Genomic DNA, 18,127 nt, shown 5'->3' with positions numbered 1-18,127 from the left:
AAAAGAACACCATCAGCTGACCTGAGGCTCCTCTGCAGTGCTCAGGTGGGGTGGGTCTGTAGGGCCCAGGATCACTAGATATTACGGTCCTTACAGCCTCTCAAAGATGGCCCACTTAAGGCCAGGGAAGACTCAATTAGTCAATGGCCTGTTGATATCCATCTTCTCTGGCAGTCATTGGTCCCTTGCTTGTTTGATCCTCTGTTGGGAAAGCTGGACTCTGGCCTGGGGGCTCTCAGGTTTACTTGTCTTTTTGCAGTGCCTCAAGGGTATCTCCTGTATAACATTGAGCTCTGTGGGTACTGGGCATGCTTATCTTCTTACCACCTCTAGTGGGGGTCCATATTTATGTATGCACATGTATCTATCAAGTAAGAAAAACCCTTCCCCTCCCTTGGGCTCGCTAACTTATTATTTTTCATATACAGGCACTTATTTTCTGCATCTTTGGAGATTATTTTGCACTTTAAAATTTCCAAACTGTTGATATATCAATAATATTATTAGATTTTCTACTGTCCTTTTATTTTTGTTGTTCATTTATTTATTTATTTTACGGTGCTGGTGATCCAACTCAGGGCCTCACTCGTGCCAGGTAAGACAAGAGATCCCACTATTGTACAGCCCCCTCCACCCTTTTCTCAAATATTCTTACTCTACTCTTTGGTCACGATTTTCTCCAAACTCATGGTTGGTGCAGTTGTCTGTGGTTTTATTTCATATTTTGTAATTAGGTGTACAAACATTAGGTTTTTGGAATTGAGGTCATACTAGAATTTTCTCAGCAGACATGAAGCAATTATAGGGAGTTGAGTACTAGTCTCAGCGTGTACTTGGTTCTCACAACCATCAGAAAACTAATGTGCAAAGGAGCCTGACCTTAACCTTCCCTGTGGCTGGTACTGCAGGCTCCAGTGTCCAAGGGCACTACATTCAGAATGCAAATTGGAGAGAGTTTCCTCTCCTTGGTGAAACATATCAGTAAAACTATTTGTGTGTATATTGCATATTTCGGGGTGGGAAATGGGAGTGAATTTTAAATTAATTTTTTTAGATAAGTATAGATATTTTGTTTTGTTTTGTCTTTTTTGAGACAAGGTCTTACTATGTTGCCCAGGCTGGTCTCAAAGTCATGGGCTCAAGTGATTCCCTTCCCCTGGCAGTCTCCTCCTGGGTAGCTGGGACCACAGGTATGTGCCACCACACCTGGCAGTGATTTTTAAAACTGAGTACAGATGGTTTCAGATTTTCTGTTTGTTCTTGAATCAACTTTATGATCCTTCTAGAAAACGGTCCAGTCTGTCAATTTTTTTTTTACCTGCAAATTCCATGATTTTATTTTCTTTTAATGCGGAAGAGTATTCCATTGTGTGTATATATATACCACATTTTCTTTTTTTGTTGTTTTTTATTTTTTTTTTAAATTTTTTTTATTGGTTGTTCAAAACATTACATAGTTCTTGATATATCATATTTCACACTTTGATTCAAGTGGGTTATGAACTCCCATTTTTACCCCGTATACAGATTGCAGAGTCACATCAGTTACACTTCCACTGATTTACATACTGACATACTCATGTCTGTTGTATTCTGCTGCCTTTCCTATCCTCTACTATCCCCCCTCCCCTCCCCTCCCCTCCCCTCTTCTCTCTCTACCCCCTCTACTGTAATTCATTTCTCCCCCTTGTATTATTTTTCCCTTTCCCCTCACTTCCTCTTGTATGTAATTTTGTATAACCCTAAGGGTCTCCTTCCATTTCCAAGCAATTTCCCTTCTCTCTCCCTGTCCCTCCCACCTCTCATCCCTGTTTAATGTTAGTCATCTTCTCATGCTCTTCTTCCCTACTCTGTTCTTAGTTACTCTCCTTATATCAAAGAAGACATTTGGCATTTGTTTTTTAGGGATTGGCTAGCTTCACTTAGCATAATCTGCTCTAATGCCATCCATTTCCCTCCAAATTCTATAATTTTATCATTTTTTAATGCAGAGTAATACTCCATTGTGTATAAATGCCACATTTTTTTTTTATCCATTCGTCTATTGAAGGGCATCTAGGTTGCTTCCACAGTCTTGCTATTGTGAATTGTACTGCTATGAACATCGATGTAGCAGTGTCCCTGTAGCATGCTGTTTTTAGGTCTTTAGGGAATAGACCCAGAAGGGGAATAGCTGGATCAAATGGTGGTTCCATTCCCAGCTTTCCAAGAAATCTCCATACTGCTTTCCAAATTGGTTGCACCAATTTGCAGTCCCACCAACAATGTACAAGTGTACCCTTTTCCCCACATCCTCGCCAGCACTTGTTGTTGTTTGACTTCATAATGGCTGCCAATCTTACTGGAGTGAGATGATATCTTAGGGTGGTTTTGATTTGCATTTCTCTGACTGCTAGCGATGGTGAGCATTTTTTCATGTACTTGTTGATTGATTGTATGTCCTCCTCTGAGAAGTGTCTGTTTAGGTCCTTGGCCCATTTATTGATTGGGTTATTTGTTATCTTATTGTCTAATTTTTTGAGTTCTTTATATACTCTGGATATTAGGGCTCTATCTGAAGTGTGAGGAGTAAAGATTTGTTCCCATGATGTAGGCTCCCTATTTACCTCTCTTATTGTTTCTTTTGCTGAGAAAAAACTTTTTAGTTTGAGCAAGTCCCATTTGTTGATTCTAGATATTAATTCTTGTGCTATGGGTGTCCTATTGAGGAATTTGGAGCCCGACCCCACAGTATGTAGGTTGTAGCCAACTTTTTCTTCTATCAGATGCCTTGTCTCTGGTTTGATATCAAGCTCCTTGATCCATTTTGAGTTAACTTTTGTGCATGGCGAGAGAAAGGGATTCAGTTTCATTTTGTTGCATATGGATTTCCAGTTTTCCCAGCACCATTTGTTGAAGATGCTATCCTTCCTCCATTGCATGCTTTTAGCCCCTTTATCAAATATAAGAAAGTTGTAGTTTTGTGGGTTGGTTTCTGTGTCCTCTATTCTGTACCATTGGTCCACCCGCCTGTTTTGGTACCAATACCATGCTGTTTTTGTTACTATTGCTCTGTAGTATAGTTTGAAGTCTGGTATCGCTATACCACCTGATTCACACTTCCTGCTTAGCATTGTTTTTGCTATTCTGGGTCTTTTATTTTTCCATATGAATTTCATGATTGCTTTCTCTATTTCTACAAGAAATGCCATTGGGATTTTGATTGGCATTGCATTAAACCTATAGAGAACTTTTGGTAATATCGCCATTTTGATGATGTTAGTTCTGCCTATCCATGAACAGGGTATATTTTTCCATCTTCTAAGATCTTCTTCAATTTCTCTCTTTAGGGTTCTGTAGTTTTCATTGTATAAGTCTTTCACCTCTTTTGTTAGGTTGATTCCCAAGTATTTTTTTTTTCTTTAGGATACTGTGAATGGGGTGGTTGTCCTCATTTCCATTTCAGAAGTTTTGTCGCTGATATACAGAAATGCCTTTGATTTATGCGTGTTGATTTTATATCCCGCCACTTTGCTGAATTCATTTATTAGCTCTAATAGTTTCTTTGTAAACCCTTTTGGGTCTGCTAGGTATAGAATCATGTCATCTGCAAATAGTGATAATTTAAGTTCTTCTTTTCCTATTTTTATGCCTTTAATTTCTTTCGTCTGTCTAATTGCTCTGGCCAGTGTTTCGAGAACTATCTTGAACAGAAGTGGTGAGAGAGGGCATCCCTGTCTTGTTCCAGATTTTAGAGGGAATGCCTTCAATTTTTCTCCATTTAGAATGATGCTAGCCTGGGGCTTAGCGTAGATTGCTTTTACAATGTTGAGGTATCCCTATTTTTTATCCTGTTATCCCTATTTTTTCGAGAGTTTTGAACAAAAAGGGATGCTGTACTTTGTCGAATGTTTTTTCCGCATCTATCGAGATGATCATATGGTTCTTATTTTTAAGTCTATTGATGTGGTGGATAACATTTATTGATTTCCGTATATTGAACCAGCCTTGCATCCCAGGGATGAATCCTACTTGATCATGGTGTACAATTTTTTTTTGGTATGATTTTGTATCCGATTCGCCAGAATTTTATTGAGGATTTTTGCATCTAGGTTCATTAGAGATATAGGTCTGTAGTTTTCTTTCTTTGAAGTGTCTTTGTCTGGTTTAGGAATCAGGGTGATGTTGGCCTCGTAGAATGAATTTGGAAGTTCTCCCTCTTTTTCTATTTCCTGAAATAGCTTGAAAAGTATTGGTATTAGTTCCTCTTTAAAGGTTTTGTAAAACTCTGCTGTATACCCATCCTGTCCTGGGCTTTTCTTAGTTGGTAATCTTTTGATGGTTTCTTCTATTTCCTCAATTGATATTGGTCTGTTTAGGTTGTCTATATCCTCCTGTCTCAATCTGGGCAGATCATATGACTTAAGAAATTTATCGATGCCTTCACTATCTTCTATTTTATTGGAGTATAAGGATTCAAAATAATTTCTGATTATCTTCTGTATTTCTGAAGTGTCTGTTGTGATATTGCCTTTTTCATCCCGTATGCTAGTAATTTGAGTTCTCTCTCTTCTTCTCTTCGTTAGCATGGCTAAGGGTCTGTCGATCTTATTTATTTTTTCAAAGAACCAACTTTTAGTTTTATCAATTTTTTCAATTGTTTCTTTTGTTTCGATTTCATTAATTTCAGCTCTGATTTTAATCATTTCTTGCCTTCTACTTCTTTTGCTGTTATTTTGCTCTTCTTTTTCTAGGATTTTGAGATGAAGTATGAGATCATTTATTTGTTGGTTTTTTCTTTTTTTAAGGAATGAACTCCATGCAATGAATTTTCCTCTTAGAACTGCTTTCAATGTGTCCCATAGATTCCGATATGTTGTGTCTGTGTTTTCATTTATCTCTAAGAATTTTTTAATTTCCTCCTTAATGTCTTCTATAACCCATTGATCATTCAGTATACTATTGTTCATTCTCCAAGTGATGCATGATTTTTCCTTCCTTCTTTTATCATTGATTTTCAGTTTCATTCCATTATGGTCAGATAAGATGCATGGTATTATCTCTACTGCTTTATATTGTCTAAGAGTTGCCCTGTGACATAATATATCATCTATTTTTGAGAAGGATCCATGTTCTGCTGAGAAAAAAGTGTAACTGCTTGATGTTGGGTGCTGTATTCTATATATGTCAATTAAGTCTAGGTTGTTAATTGTGTTATTGAGTTCTATAGTTTCCTTATTCAACTTTTGTTTGGAAGATCTGTCCAGTGGTGAGAGAGGTGTGTTGAAGTCTCCCATGATTATTGTATGGTGGTCTATTAGACTCTTGAACTTGAGAAGAGTTTGTTTGATGAACATAGCTGCACCATTGTTTGGGGCATATATATTTATGATTGTTATGTCTTGGTGTATGGTTCCCTTGAGCAGTATGTAGTGTCCCTCTCTATCCCTTTTGATTAACTTTGGCTTGAAATCTATTTTATTTGATATGAGTATGGACACTCCTGCTTTTTTCCGAAGTCCATATGAGTGATATGATTTTTCCCAACCTTTCACCTTCAGACTATGTATATCTTTTCCTATCAAATGCGTCTCCTGTAGGCAGCATATTGTTGGGTCATGTTTTGTGATCCATTCTACTAGCCTGTGTCTCTTAATTGGTGAGTTTAAGCCATTAACATTTAGGGTTATTATTGAGATATGGGTTATCCTTCTAGCCATATTTGTTTATTTTTGTTACTGAATATGGTTTGTTTTCCTCTTTGATTATTTTCCCCCCTTTACTGTCCTACCTCCCACTGTTGGTTTTCATTGTTATTTTCCATTTCCTCTTCCTGTAATGTTTTGCTGAGGATTTTTTGGAGAGATGGTTTTCTAGCTGCAAATTCTTTTAACTTTTGTTTATCGTGGAAGGTTTTAATTTCATCTTCCATCTTGAAGCTTAATTTTGCTCGATACACAATTCTTGGTTGGAACCCATTTTCTTTCAGTGTTTGAAATATGTTATTCCAGGATCTTCTAGCTTTCAAAGTCTGTGTTGAGAGATCAGCTGTTATCCTGATTGGTTTACCCCTAAATGTAATCTGCTTCCTTTCTCTTGTAGCTTTTAAAATTCTCTCCTTATTCTGTATGTTGGGCATCTTCATTATAATGTGTCTAGGTGTGGATCTCTTATGATTATGCACATTCGGCGTCCTGTAGGCTTCTAGGATTTGGGATTCTGTCTTGTTCTTCAAGTCTGGGAAGTTTTCTCAAATTATTTCATTGAATAGATTGCTCATTCCTTTGGTTTGGAGCTCTGTGCCTTCCTGTATCCCAATGACTCTTAAGTTTGGTCTTTTAATGTTATCCCATATTTCTTGGATGTTCTGCTCATGGTTTCTTAACAGTCTTGCTGAGCTGTCTATGTTCTTTTCAAGTTGAAATACTTTGTCTTCATTGTCTGATGTTCTATCTTCTAAGTGTTCTACTCTGCTGGTAGTATTCTCAATTGAGTTTTTAAGTTGGTTTATTGCTTCCTGCCTTTCTAGGATTTCTGTTTGTTTGTTTTTTATAACCTCTATCTCCCTGTATAGTTGATCTTTTGCTTCCTGGATTTGTTTATGTATTTCATTGTTGAAGAGATCTTTCATTGTCTGATTTTGCTGTCTAATGTCTTCCTTGAGACTCCAGATCATCTGAAGCATGTATCTCCTGAATTCTTTATCTGACATTCCATCTGCTGCAGATATTACCTCTTCTAACATTGAGTTGACCTGCATTGCTTGTGGTCCTTTCTTTCCTTGTCTCTTCATACTGTTCGCGTTTCTTTCTTCTTACTGAGACTGTTGTGTTGTTGAATTTTCCCCCTATACATTTGTATTACTCTTGTATAGTTGCAAAGTCTCCCTTGCAGGCGCGGGCAGGGGCTCTGCTCCTCCTCCAATTGGGGCACTGTGCCTACCACATCGGCAGGCCGCTGGGCCTGTTCTGCTGGTTTGTAGCAGGTGCGCCTACCTTGCAGGCACGTGGGGCGGCTCTGCCACTCCCAGGTTGCTGGGCCTGACCTGCTTGTGGGTTGCAGGTCCGGCTACCTTGCAGGCGCGGGGGGAGGGCGCACACCTATTTGTATTTAGACAGTTACGCGAAATGGAGGACGTAATGCTTGGGATGAAAGTTGGGGGGAAGGGGAAGGTAGGTGCTCTTGAAAAGAAAGAAGGAGAGGGAGATAGATAGCATAGAGGAGAATGGAAAGAGCAATAAAACTTGGAAGGAGAGAGAGAGAGAGGGAAAAGGGAGAGAAAAAATTAAAATGAAATAGGAAATAAAATTAGGTCTTAGAGATCCATTTTCTTCTCTTCCCGTAGGCAAAGCTGTGCCCTCCGGGCTGAGTTTTGCCCTCAATGTGTCAACAGCAATCCCTGTAAGGCGGTTCCTGGGAGACTCTCAATCCTGTTGGTCCGAGCCATTTCACTTCTACGGCCCCTCCTCCCCTTCCTCCTGCCAGCCAGCCAGGTCCTGCTCACTGGAGGCAGTTCCCCAAGGATTTGGTTATACTTTCAGCCCCACCGAGTGCTCTATTTCCCTAACTACTGAGCACTCTCGCTGTCATTCATCTAAGCCCCAGTGCTGTGGAGCTGTGGTCTGGGAGTCAATTGTTTAATTTTTCCGGACCACTTTGGTGGGCACACCTTCGGAATCTGGCAGCTAAGACCATTGGTGTCGCTGCTGGTGGTAATAGGAGTTGGGGGTCGAGGATCCCCTCTACTTCCCTCAGCCCCTACAGTCACAACCACACTGCTGGCGGTAGGAGGAGTTGGGGGTCTGGAGTGTCCTCTGTTTCCCTCCGCCCCTACCGCCACACCCTCTCAGTTCGCGGTTGGGGGATTTGGGGTGGGGAGTCTTCTCTGCTTCCCTCTGCCCCTACAGTCACGCCCTCGTCACTGGCAGTAGGGGGAGTTGGGGGTCGAGAGTCCTTTGGCCCTTACAGTCACGCCTACGGAGAGATTTTGAAGTTTCCTGGTTGTTTGTATCTGGTGTGGGTGGGAGTCACACACCTGCTAAAGTAGATTCTGCTGGGAAGGAATCTCTTTGGCCGAACTTTGGTGACTTCCCCTCTCTGCTATGGCGGGCCCCTGGCTCCTTGCCGGAGTGTCCGAAGGGAGGGGTGGAACTGGCTTGTCTCTGGTCTGACACAATCTCTGGTTTTAGTTCCCAGTTCGCTATTTTGTAAAGGGTTGGTTAGATTCCCTTCACGCTGTCTGGGGGGGGGGGGAGCCGTTCGCCGGGTGGGCGGGGCTGTTAGTAGAGCCGGGAGGGCACGGGCTGTCTGCTGGGCCAGGCGGGGACACTTCTCGCCGCACCGGGCCACCGGGGGCTGCCTGTAGAGCCGGGCAGCTGCGGCCGCATGGCTAAGATCCGGGCGGGTAGGGTGGCCGTTCGCTGAGCGAGAGCGGGGCCTCCCGGACGGTGGGATGGCGGGTGCCGTCTGCGGGTTTGGGCAGGCCGCGCCGCTCGGGGCCGCCGACCGCTTTCTGAAGTGGCTGGTGGCTGCGGGATTGTAACTCTGCACCCGCCGGGGGGCCGCCTGTAGAGCCGGGCAGCTGCGGCCGCGTGGCTACGAGCCTGGCAGGCGTGGTGGCCGTTCGCAGAGCGAGAGCAGGGCCTCCCCGGGACGGCAGGATGGCGGGTGCTGTCTGCGGGTTCGGGCAGGCCGCGCCACTCTGGGCCGCTGGCCGCTTGCAGAAGCGGCTGGTGGCTGCGGCACTGGACCTCCGCGCCCGCGTGGCCGGCCAAGATCCACTTGTCTGGGACAAACTGACACTTCTAATAAACCTACCAATTCCCGGCAGGTCCCCTCTTAACGGAATTTTGCTAGAAGTTCCTCAGTAGGTAGACTGCCGCTGTTCCAATGGGTCGTTCTGATCCCGTTAATGTGGAGACATTGGAATCGCTGCTTCCTCGCCGGCGGCCATGTTGGATCCCCAGTCTGTCAATTTTCAAATGCATCGTTTGACCTTATTCATATTCTCTCTTCTTACTGAAAACATTCTATTTTTAATGTTTGGTTTTATTCTTCCCTTGCACTCTTAAGATTAGTAATCATACCCTCCTTTTCTCGTAATCAATTTCATCAAAATTTTGTTCTTTATTAGTCTCTTCAAACAACAAGTTCTGAGGATTGCTGAATCTATTTATTATTAGAATTTTTTCCTCTTGTGTTTATTTTTCCTTCCTTTCTGTTCTCTTGGTTTGCCCTGTTGTCCTTGGGAGTTGGAAGCCTGGATCCTCACTTATTTTTTTTTTTTTATTTTTTTTTTGGTACCAGGGATTGAACTCAGGGGCAATTAACCACTGAGCCACATCCCCAGCCCTATTTTGTATTTTATTTAGAGACAGGGTTTCACTGAGTTGCTCAGTGCCTCACCATTGCTAAGGCTGGCTTTGAACTTGAAATCTTCCTGCCTCAGCCTCCTAAGCTCCTGGGATTATAGATGGGTGCCACCACACCGGCCTGGCTCCTCACTTTTGACTCTCCATAATTACAGGCACCACTGTGCTGTGTGTTCCCTTCTATTTACCACCTCAACTGCTTTCCACAAGATTTAATAAGTGTGTTTTTAATGCTGACTGCATTGAAATGTTTTCCAGTTTCTACTATTGCCTCTTTAAAATTTACTGATACTTAGGTTCTTTTGGGGACAGTGTAGAGGAGCTCTGTCTTTATTGCCACATCTTTTTAAATGTCTTTACAATAAAAAATGCAGTTTGAAATTTTTAGAGATGTGATTTGTGGCCTGCTGTATTACCAACTTTCCTAGGTATGCTGTGTGTACTTGTCAAGAATATGTCTTATTTAACAGTTGGGTTTATTGGATCAAGCTTATTATTTTGATGTTCAAATATTCTTTATTTTTATTCATGTTTTTTTCCTACTTGATCTATTATTTGATGAGAGAGACATGCTAAAATTTTCCATCATTCTCATAGATTGGACGGGTTCATTCTACTTACTTTTTGGTTCTATGTTTTAAGATTCTGCTGTTAGGAGCATGGAGGTTCATGGTGGCTAAATTTTCCTATTGAAAATTTCCTTTTGTTTTTTTTCTGTAATTACTAGAGGTTTTACTAATGTTTTAATTCCAAAAATATTTTAATCTGAATATTTAAATTAAATATTTTAATACTTAGCTATATGGGCTTCTAAGTGGCTGATGAAAATGTGGCATATTTCTTTCCCAGGCTTTACAATGACACTTTTGTGTCATGTGTCTCTTGAAATAGCACATAACTAACTAGAAGCAAAAATCTCATCTGAGTATCTCCATCTTTTAACGGCAAAATTAATTCATGTTTATAGCAACACAATTCAGAGGGGCCAAGCTATGGAGCCAACCTAGGTGCCCTTTGACAGATGAATGGATAAAGACAATGTGATGTATATATATAATGCAGTATTACTCAGCCATAAAGAAGAATGAATGGCATTGCTGGAAAATGGATGGAACTGGAGATTTCATGCTAGGTGAAATAAGCCAGATTCTGAAAAAGCAAAAGTTGAATGTTCTGTCTGATGTGCAGAAGCTACTCCAAAATAAGAAAAAAGAAAGAAAAGTAAAGTGTGTGTGTGTGAGGCAATTCCACCAAAATAGAAGATAAATGGGGTAGAGGAGGGGATTGAAGGGGAGGGAGGAGGGGGAGGGATAGGGCTGAACAGTGTGATGACTCTGACCTCACTTCTCTGTGTGCCTATATGAGTACACCACAGTGAGTCTCACCATCTTGTGCATCCACAAGACACAGTGGAGAAAAAAAAAACAACAGTAAGTAAATAGCAGAAAGATCCATAGAGTAGTGGGAAAGGAACTGGGGAGGGACGAGGGGAGAGTAGGGGTAAGTACTGGGGACCGAATAAGAGCAAATGCTTTATAATTATGCCAGAGTGAATATTAAAGTCGTGTAAAACTAAAAACACCCAATAAAATTTTTGTCTTATCATTACTCATATACTTGAATTCATTTGTCCTGTTACATTTTATACTTTCATTCCGCCACTCTTTTTCTTTATTTCTTTTGTCCTCCCTTCCTTTTCTTTTGAATTGGTCACTTCAAAAGGAACAGGCGAGTGGCATTTAGTGCATTCTTCCTGTTGTGCAACAGCTCCTTCTGTCTAGTTCTGGGACATTTTCCTCTCCTCTGTTGGGCATTGTCAACCCGTCCCTCCTCCCGTCCTCCACTCCTGGCAGTCTGTGATGCTTCACAGAAAAGGAACCATCTCAGATAATATGTGGCCTTTTGTGCCTGGAAGGAACCATCTCAGATAATATATGGCCTTTTGTGCCTGGCTTTTTTTCCTTAGCCTACTACGTTTGAAGTTCATTCACATTGTAGCAAATATCGATTATTTCATTCCCTTTTGTGGCAGGGTAATATTCCCTTGTATGGATAGATGACTTTTGTTTATCCACTCATGGATCAATGGACGTTTGGGTTGTTCCACCTTTTGCCTATCACAAATCATGCTGTGAACATTTATGTGCATGTATTTATATGAGGCCTGATTTTCATTCCTCTGGGACTAGATACTTAGTAGTGCAACTGCAGAATCAGATGGTAATGTTTAACTTTTTTATGAAGTTTTTTTTTATTATTAGAGCATTATAGCTATGTATACCATTGGGTTCATTTTGAAAAAATTATACATGCATGGGATTTGATTTACTCCATTTCAGTCCGTGGTGCTCCCATTTAACTTCTGTCCTCCCCCACCCCCTTCTCCTTCTTCTACTCTGTTGATCTTCCTTTCACTCATTTGTTTATTTATTTATTTTCCATCCGTGCTTTGTGCATGTACATAAGGGTGGAATTCACTGTGGTATATTTACACATGCACATAGAGTGATTTTGTTAAATTCCTTCTGTATTTTCTTCCCTTTCCAGGCCCTCCTCTCTTCCTCCTGATCTCCTTCCTCTACTCACTCCACGGATCTCTCCTGTATCCTTATGATTTTCAATCTTCTCCTTTCCCTGTTATTTCCTTGATTTTACTCTAGCTTCCACATATGAGAGAAAACATTCGACCCTTGATTTTCTGAATCTGGCTTATTTCACTTAGCATGATGTTCTCCAGTGCCACCCATTAACTGCCACATGCCATTATTTCATCCTTCTCTGTGACTGAGTAAAACTCCATTGTGTATAGTGACCACATTTTCTTAATCCATTCATCTGTTGATGGGCAGTCGGGTTGATTCTGTAATTTGGCTACTGTGATTTGTGCTATCATAAATACTGAAGTGGCTGTGTCACGGCACTCTGCTGATTTAGTTCTTTTGAATGTATACTGAGAAGTGAGATAGCTGGGTCATATGAAGGTTTCATTCCCAGTTTTTTGAGGAATCTCCATACTGCTTCCCAGAGTGGTTATGTAAGTCATTGTTGTTTATAGGTAATTGAACTAATTTGCAGTTCTCCCAACAATGTGAGCGTACCTTTCCCTGTACATCATCGCCAACATTTATTGTTGTTTGTATTCTCGATGATTGCCATTCTGACTGGAGTAAGATGAAATCTTCCTGTAGTTTTGATTTGCATTTCCCTGATTGCTAGAGATGTCAAACATTTTTTTTTTCATATTTGTTGGCAATTTTTGTTTCTTTAGAGAAGTGTCTCTTTAGTTCCTTCTCCTGGTATTGGCACACTGTTTGAAGGAATGCCAAACTGTTTTCTAGCAGCACTTTCTTGTGATTAACTGGTCTGTATTTTTTCTTTTCTTTTCTAATTTGGAAAATATACATTATGTTTTTAGGGTCTTAGCAGTTATTTTTAAGATTTCGATTAGGATCAGTTGCTGTTGTAATTATTCTTGTTGTTTTTATTGTTATCTCATTATCATTCAGGTTTTTTTAAGTGTCTAGAGTTTCTTTTCTCACCATTACTCCTATTGTAGGCTTTCCTTCTAAGTTCAATTTCCTTCTTCCTGAAATAATTAAGCCCTGTAGCAGTTTACTTGGTAAAGGTCTGTGAAAGTAAACTTCTTTTGTCTTTGCCCCCAAATGTCTCCCCTCTGTCCTTATTTTTAAGGATATGTTGCCTGGGAATTTCCAAGTTGCCTGTTATGCTTTCTCAGTTAGCTGATGATGTTATTTCATTGGTTTACAGCCTTTATTGTTGCTACTGAGGTCTGTTATGTAAGTCATTGTTGTTTATAGGTAATTGACCTTTTTGCTAAGATTTTTCTCATTCTCTTTGATATTCTGGTAGTTTCGATATGACTTGTGTAGATGTGTGTTTATTTTTACATGTCTCATTGAGGCTCCGTTAGTTTCTGTGAGGATTCCTGTCTGGAAAACTCTTAGCAATTGTGTTTTCAACTTCTTCTTTTCCAAAATCCTCTTTATCTGTCCTTCCGTAACTCCTTGTAAATGTACATTGGGCTTCAGTATTTATGTATTTACATATACACACATTTTTGATGATCGTTTGAAAGTGAAATTCGGGTATCATAGCATTTCACCTGCAAATATTTCAGCATGTGTTTTTCGTGGACGAGAATATTCTCCTACACAATCTCAGTATAATTGTCGCACCCAAAAAACTTCACGTTGATTCAGTAGCATCATCTAACACATAGCCCATAACAAAATTCCTCCCAAACGTCCCCTAAGTGTTCTCAGACTTATTTATTTTTCAATCTAGGATCCATTCAGGGTTCACCCATTATTTTAGTTGACTTGTATCTCGGGTCTATTTTAATCTCATATAGTTTCAGTTTTTTACCAAGAGCATTAACTTATTGTCTGAAGGATGCTTATATTCTAGATTTGCAGGTCTGTCTCTTCCTAGGTTTACCTTAAGCACTTTCTGGGCAGAGACAATGTGTATGTGCTGCTGTGTCCTTCCCATCATGTCACACCAGGAGCTCCTAATGTCACTTTGTTTTATTCTTGGTAATATTAAGTAGGACCACTCATAAGGTGGTATAGGTCAATGAGTTCATTGTCATAAGATAATTTCCCCTTTGCACTTAGTAAGTGATTCGTAACTTTCAAAATACCTTGTTCCTCAAACACCTTTCATCTAATGGTATATGTTGATGATCTTGTTCCATAAAGGATTAGATTGGTATAAAATGGTGACTTTTCCCATTTTATCCTTCCTTATACATTTGGTGGTTGGCAGTGTTCTGTAGAGAAGGACTTTTCTGTTCTCTGTCTCTCACACTCTCCCTCCATATTTCCTTCTCTGCTCCCTTACCTCCTTCTCCAGACTCATGGATTTTTTTTTCAATATTCATCATGTCATCCATTGCCATCACTATATGCCCATAAATCAATTATGGCAGGACTGAATAAGCTGCTTGTTCTTTTTTTCATAGTGTCTCTATTCCTTATAATTTCCATTCCCTTTTAAAATATTTTCTCTCATCTCTAATGGACAGTGTCTCTTAGATTGTTGTTCCATTGTCTTGATTTCCCGAGAGCTCCGTGTGCCGTCTGCTGGTGTTTACTCATGGTGTATCGTTCTCTTGCGTGTTTAAGGGTTTTTTAATTTAAGCACATTTTCAGTGGACATTTTTTTAAAAAAAAATTTTACATTGCTTTGGTTAGGTGTGCTGGGGGTGTCACTGAATTGGTAAAAATTTATGTTGATTTCCTATATTCTAGATTTTGGGTCACACAGGTGGAGAGCCATTTGAACTCCATTGACACTGGGTTCTGATACTGAATCGAATTTGATAGTAAGTGATCAATATCTTAATTCTAAGGAGTCAGCTTTCTTTTGTAACCCATAACTAACTCACCCATGTGCCCAGTGCCGAACGCAGAGGAACGGGGCCCTTCCTCCTGTCTGTGTCATGTTACGAGCTGGTAGACTCCTGCGGAGCCTGTCAGGAGACAAGGGCTTGAAAGACCTTCCACAAGACCGTGACCAGGGCACGCCAGTCCTTCAGAGTCCCTGTGTTCCATGGTGAGTAGAGACCTCAGGCTTCGCCCATGGTACTACCCGAGAACCTGAAACCCACAGAGGGTAAGTGACTTGCTCAAGGCCATGTAGAGTGGGGAGAGCAGGGACAAGAACCCACTTCTCCTAGTGGCACTTTTTATTCAGGCAAGAACTTAGTCACTCAGGAATTGAGTCCTGATCCTGTGTAGGCCTGAACACGCTGCCCTGGCCCCGGCTTCTATGGGGCACAGAGAGGAACTGGAGTCGGAGGCGGAGACCTCAGACAGAGCAGGGTGTCTGCTGCCTGGGCCCCGGGGACTTTTTAGACACACACTTTGACACACATCTCTGGGCCGTCTGCACAATTACACTTTGAAAGTACATTTGAACCCCTTGATTCTTTTTGTCATTGTTGTTCATAATAGTGTTCACTCAAAGGCAAGAACATGCTTTTAAACTGACCTTCTAAACTCAAAGCTGACACCACAAAGGGACACATGAAAAGAACAATAAGCATAGTCTCCATGGGTAAATGTCACTTGAAGGCCCCTCCGGGGAGCTCTATGGGAAACAGGCACAAAGCTTCTAAGCTGCCCTCACAGCTGATGGATGGCCCTCTGGGTGGAAGTCTTGTGACCAGGGAGAGGCCCCGCTGTTCCCTCTGCGCTGGGAACATCATCCCCACCCTCTCCATCATGGCTCAGGGCCACCTGCCTGCCTTCAGGAGCCCAGGGAACAGTAGGGATGGTTGCATTTTATCCCATGGAAGCTTCTGGGCAGGAGAAAGACATGCAAATAGGAGGAGAGAGGAAAGTGGAATATTTGAAGCCAGCGGCCTGACCCAGGGTCCTGGCTCTGTCACTTCTGAGTCGTGAGAACTTGTGTAAGTCATCAAGCTTCTGTGAGAGTCACTCGGGCATTCAACACGCATTCATGGAACACTGGCCACAAGCTGGACCCCCGGGACCTGGGAGACCATGAGAGTTCTTTCTTCCTCCTTGGTGACAATTCTTACCAGGGGTTTTACTTTCTCCTCGTTGCTGTAGCAGATTACCAGTGACTTTACACTAGAATTTATTATCTCACAGTTCCAGAGGCTGATGTCTGAGATGGGTTCCACGGGATGAAGGAGCTGGCAGTCTGGCTGCGCTGGAGCCTTCTCACCCCTGGCACCTGCCTGTCCTCTTCTGCCTGTGGCCAGTTCCTTTGCCTGCAAAGCACAACACTCCTGTCTCTCCTATTATCATCACGTCTCCTCCTCTTCTGTGTCAATCTTCTGCCTTTTTCTTATATGGGTCTTCAGGACTCCATAGGTCCCTCCTGGAGAATCCAGGATGACCTACCTCCCCATCACAAGATCCTCCACAATCCCATTTGCAAAATGGCTTTTGCCATGTGACATGTGCAGGCTATGGGGATTAGGACGTGTGTATCCTTGGGGGCCAGCCCACCACACCACGTCCTGGTCCTGGGCAGCTTATGTCTGTTCATGGTACACCTCTGGGTCTCCCCTGGGTGGGGAGATAAGCCTGCCTGATAACCCCACACAGATACTGGGAGGGTGAGTGAAGAAATGAGTCTCGACATGCTTTGGAGTTGAGAAGGAAGGAGGGAACATTCCAGGTAGGCTTTAGGGGATTAGTATGAGCTTGTCAAGGACATTCTACATGGAGTGAGCAGCTTATGGAAAGGTATAGGGGCCTGGGCTCAGATATTCAGCATAGAAGAAAAGCAGGTAGAGTAGAGTGGCCCAGAGGGCGATGAGGCTGGGCAGTAGGTGGCCGGGTCATGGAGAGCCTTGGAGGATACCCTCATGGACCGGGTTTTATTTTACAAGGAAACTGTATGTGTGGTAGTTATTGCCATTATCTTAGGAGTCATTGTTTGAGTTTACACCTGTGCTGCCATTAATTTGCTATCTATGTAATCCTGGAAAAATTACTAAATCTCTGTGAGACGCTGAAATATCTGCTTCGTCAAGCTGTTCTGAGAAGGAGGTGAATTCTGAGGTTTGCAAAGCACTTAGCAGAGTGCCTGGAATGGTGAAGGGAGCCAGAAGGGATTTGTTGTTGTTCTTATTTTCTTAATAAATATAATCATCATTGTTGATGGCAATGGTGGCGATGATGGGGAACCCTTGGAGCATTGCAGCCAGGCTGCAGTGTCGTGGTCAGACGTGCTTCGTAGAAAGATGACCAGTGGAGCCCTGGGGGGCTGAGGGTAGAGCCACACTCATGAGCAGAAGAGCAGCAAGGTGAAGATAATCCGGGTGAGAGATGGAGAGGCTGAGAGCATCGGTGGGTTTGAGGGAGATGCTGGTGGACGTGGGGTGTACGTGAGCAGGCTTTGCTCCTGTTGTCCCCTGCCTATATTGGAGGACATCTAGTGCTGTTGCCTCTGTGCTCACTTTTCTGACAGGGACACTGAGGCACAGCAAGGGGATGGTGCCTTGCCTTAGTCTCCAGATGAGACCATTCTGAAGGGACAGGTCAGGGGGCTCAGGTTCCCCAGCCAAGCGTGGTGCAGAGGCTTCTGGTCACGTGCAGCCCAGTTCTTCCCCGTGGCCATGGGCTCCCTCCCCCACGCCCCCACTCCTCCATGCCTTAACCCCTCTTTCCAGCTCATCCTCCTCCCACACCCCATCAAGAGCACCTGTAGATTCCTGGAGGTGTTGGACTGAGGGGATTTGGGGTTTTAAGGGAGGAAAATGGCTGGGCTAAGTGGCGAGGTCTAGTGGAGGGTGGGGCTGCCCGGGAGGGAGGTGGCCCGGGTTAAAAGCAGCCCAAGAAAGCAGGAGTCCAAAGCAGCACGTGCTCACGGGTTGAGGACTGGACGTCCTCTGTGGTCTTCCATTCACACCCTCCATACATCTTCAGGAGGAAACCGGTTCAATAGAGTGTACTGTGGCAAGACTCCGATTGTTACTTCAATCATCTCTTACCCGGCACGGATGTTAGAGGAAGAAATATTTCAATGCCACGTTCAAAAGAGCCGTCATTTTGAAACATAGTGAATGGCTTTCAGAGAGTGATGTAATGATGTAATGTTGTTATTTTTAATGGAGTCTTTAAAAAAATTATTTTCCTTTAGTGTAGATGGATGCATGCTCCAGGACAAAAATAATCTAAGGGAGCGACCATACAGGTGGACCATGTTAAGGAAGCAACAGGTATAGAATCAAATTTACAAAGCAGAATCACAGGTCAAATTTTCAGATAACAGGG

The 18,127-nt window shown here is 42.3% G+C and overlaps 1 protein-coding gene across 3 annotated transcripts in view; it reads left to right on the top strand.

The window, feature by feature from the left end:
- MINDY4 (MINDY lysine 48 deubiquitinase 4) overlaps positions 1-18,127 on the top strand; it is a 119,199-nt gene that overhangs the window by 44,039 nt on the left and 57,033 nt on the right. The gene's annotated exons all lie outside the window — the stretch shown is intronic.

Source organism: Spermophilus citellus (assembly GCF_964194105.1).
Source record: "Spermophilus citellus genome assembly, chromosome: 3".
In the NCBI taxonomy this organism is placed as follows: Eukaryota; Metazoa; Chordata; class Mammalia; order Rodentia; family Sciuridae; genus Spermophilus; species Spermophilus citellus.
This window is presented reverse-complemented; position numbering and strand designations above follow the sequence as displayed.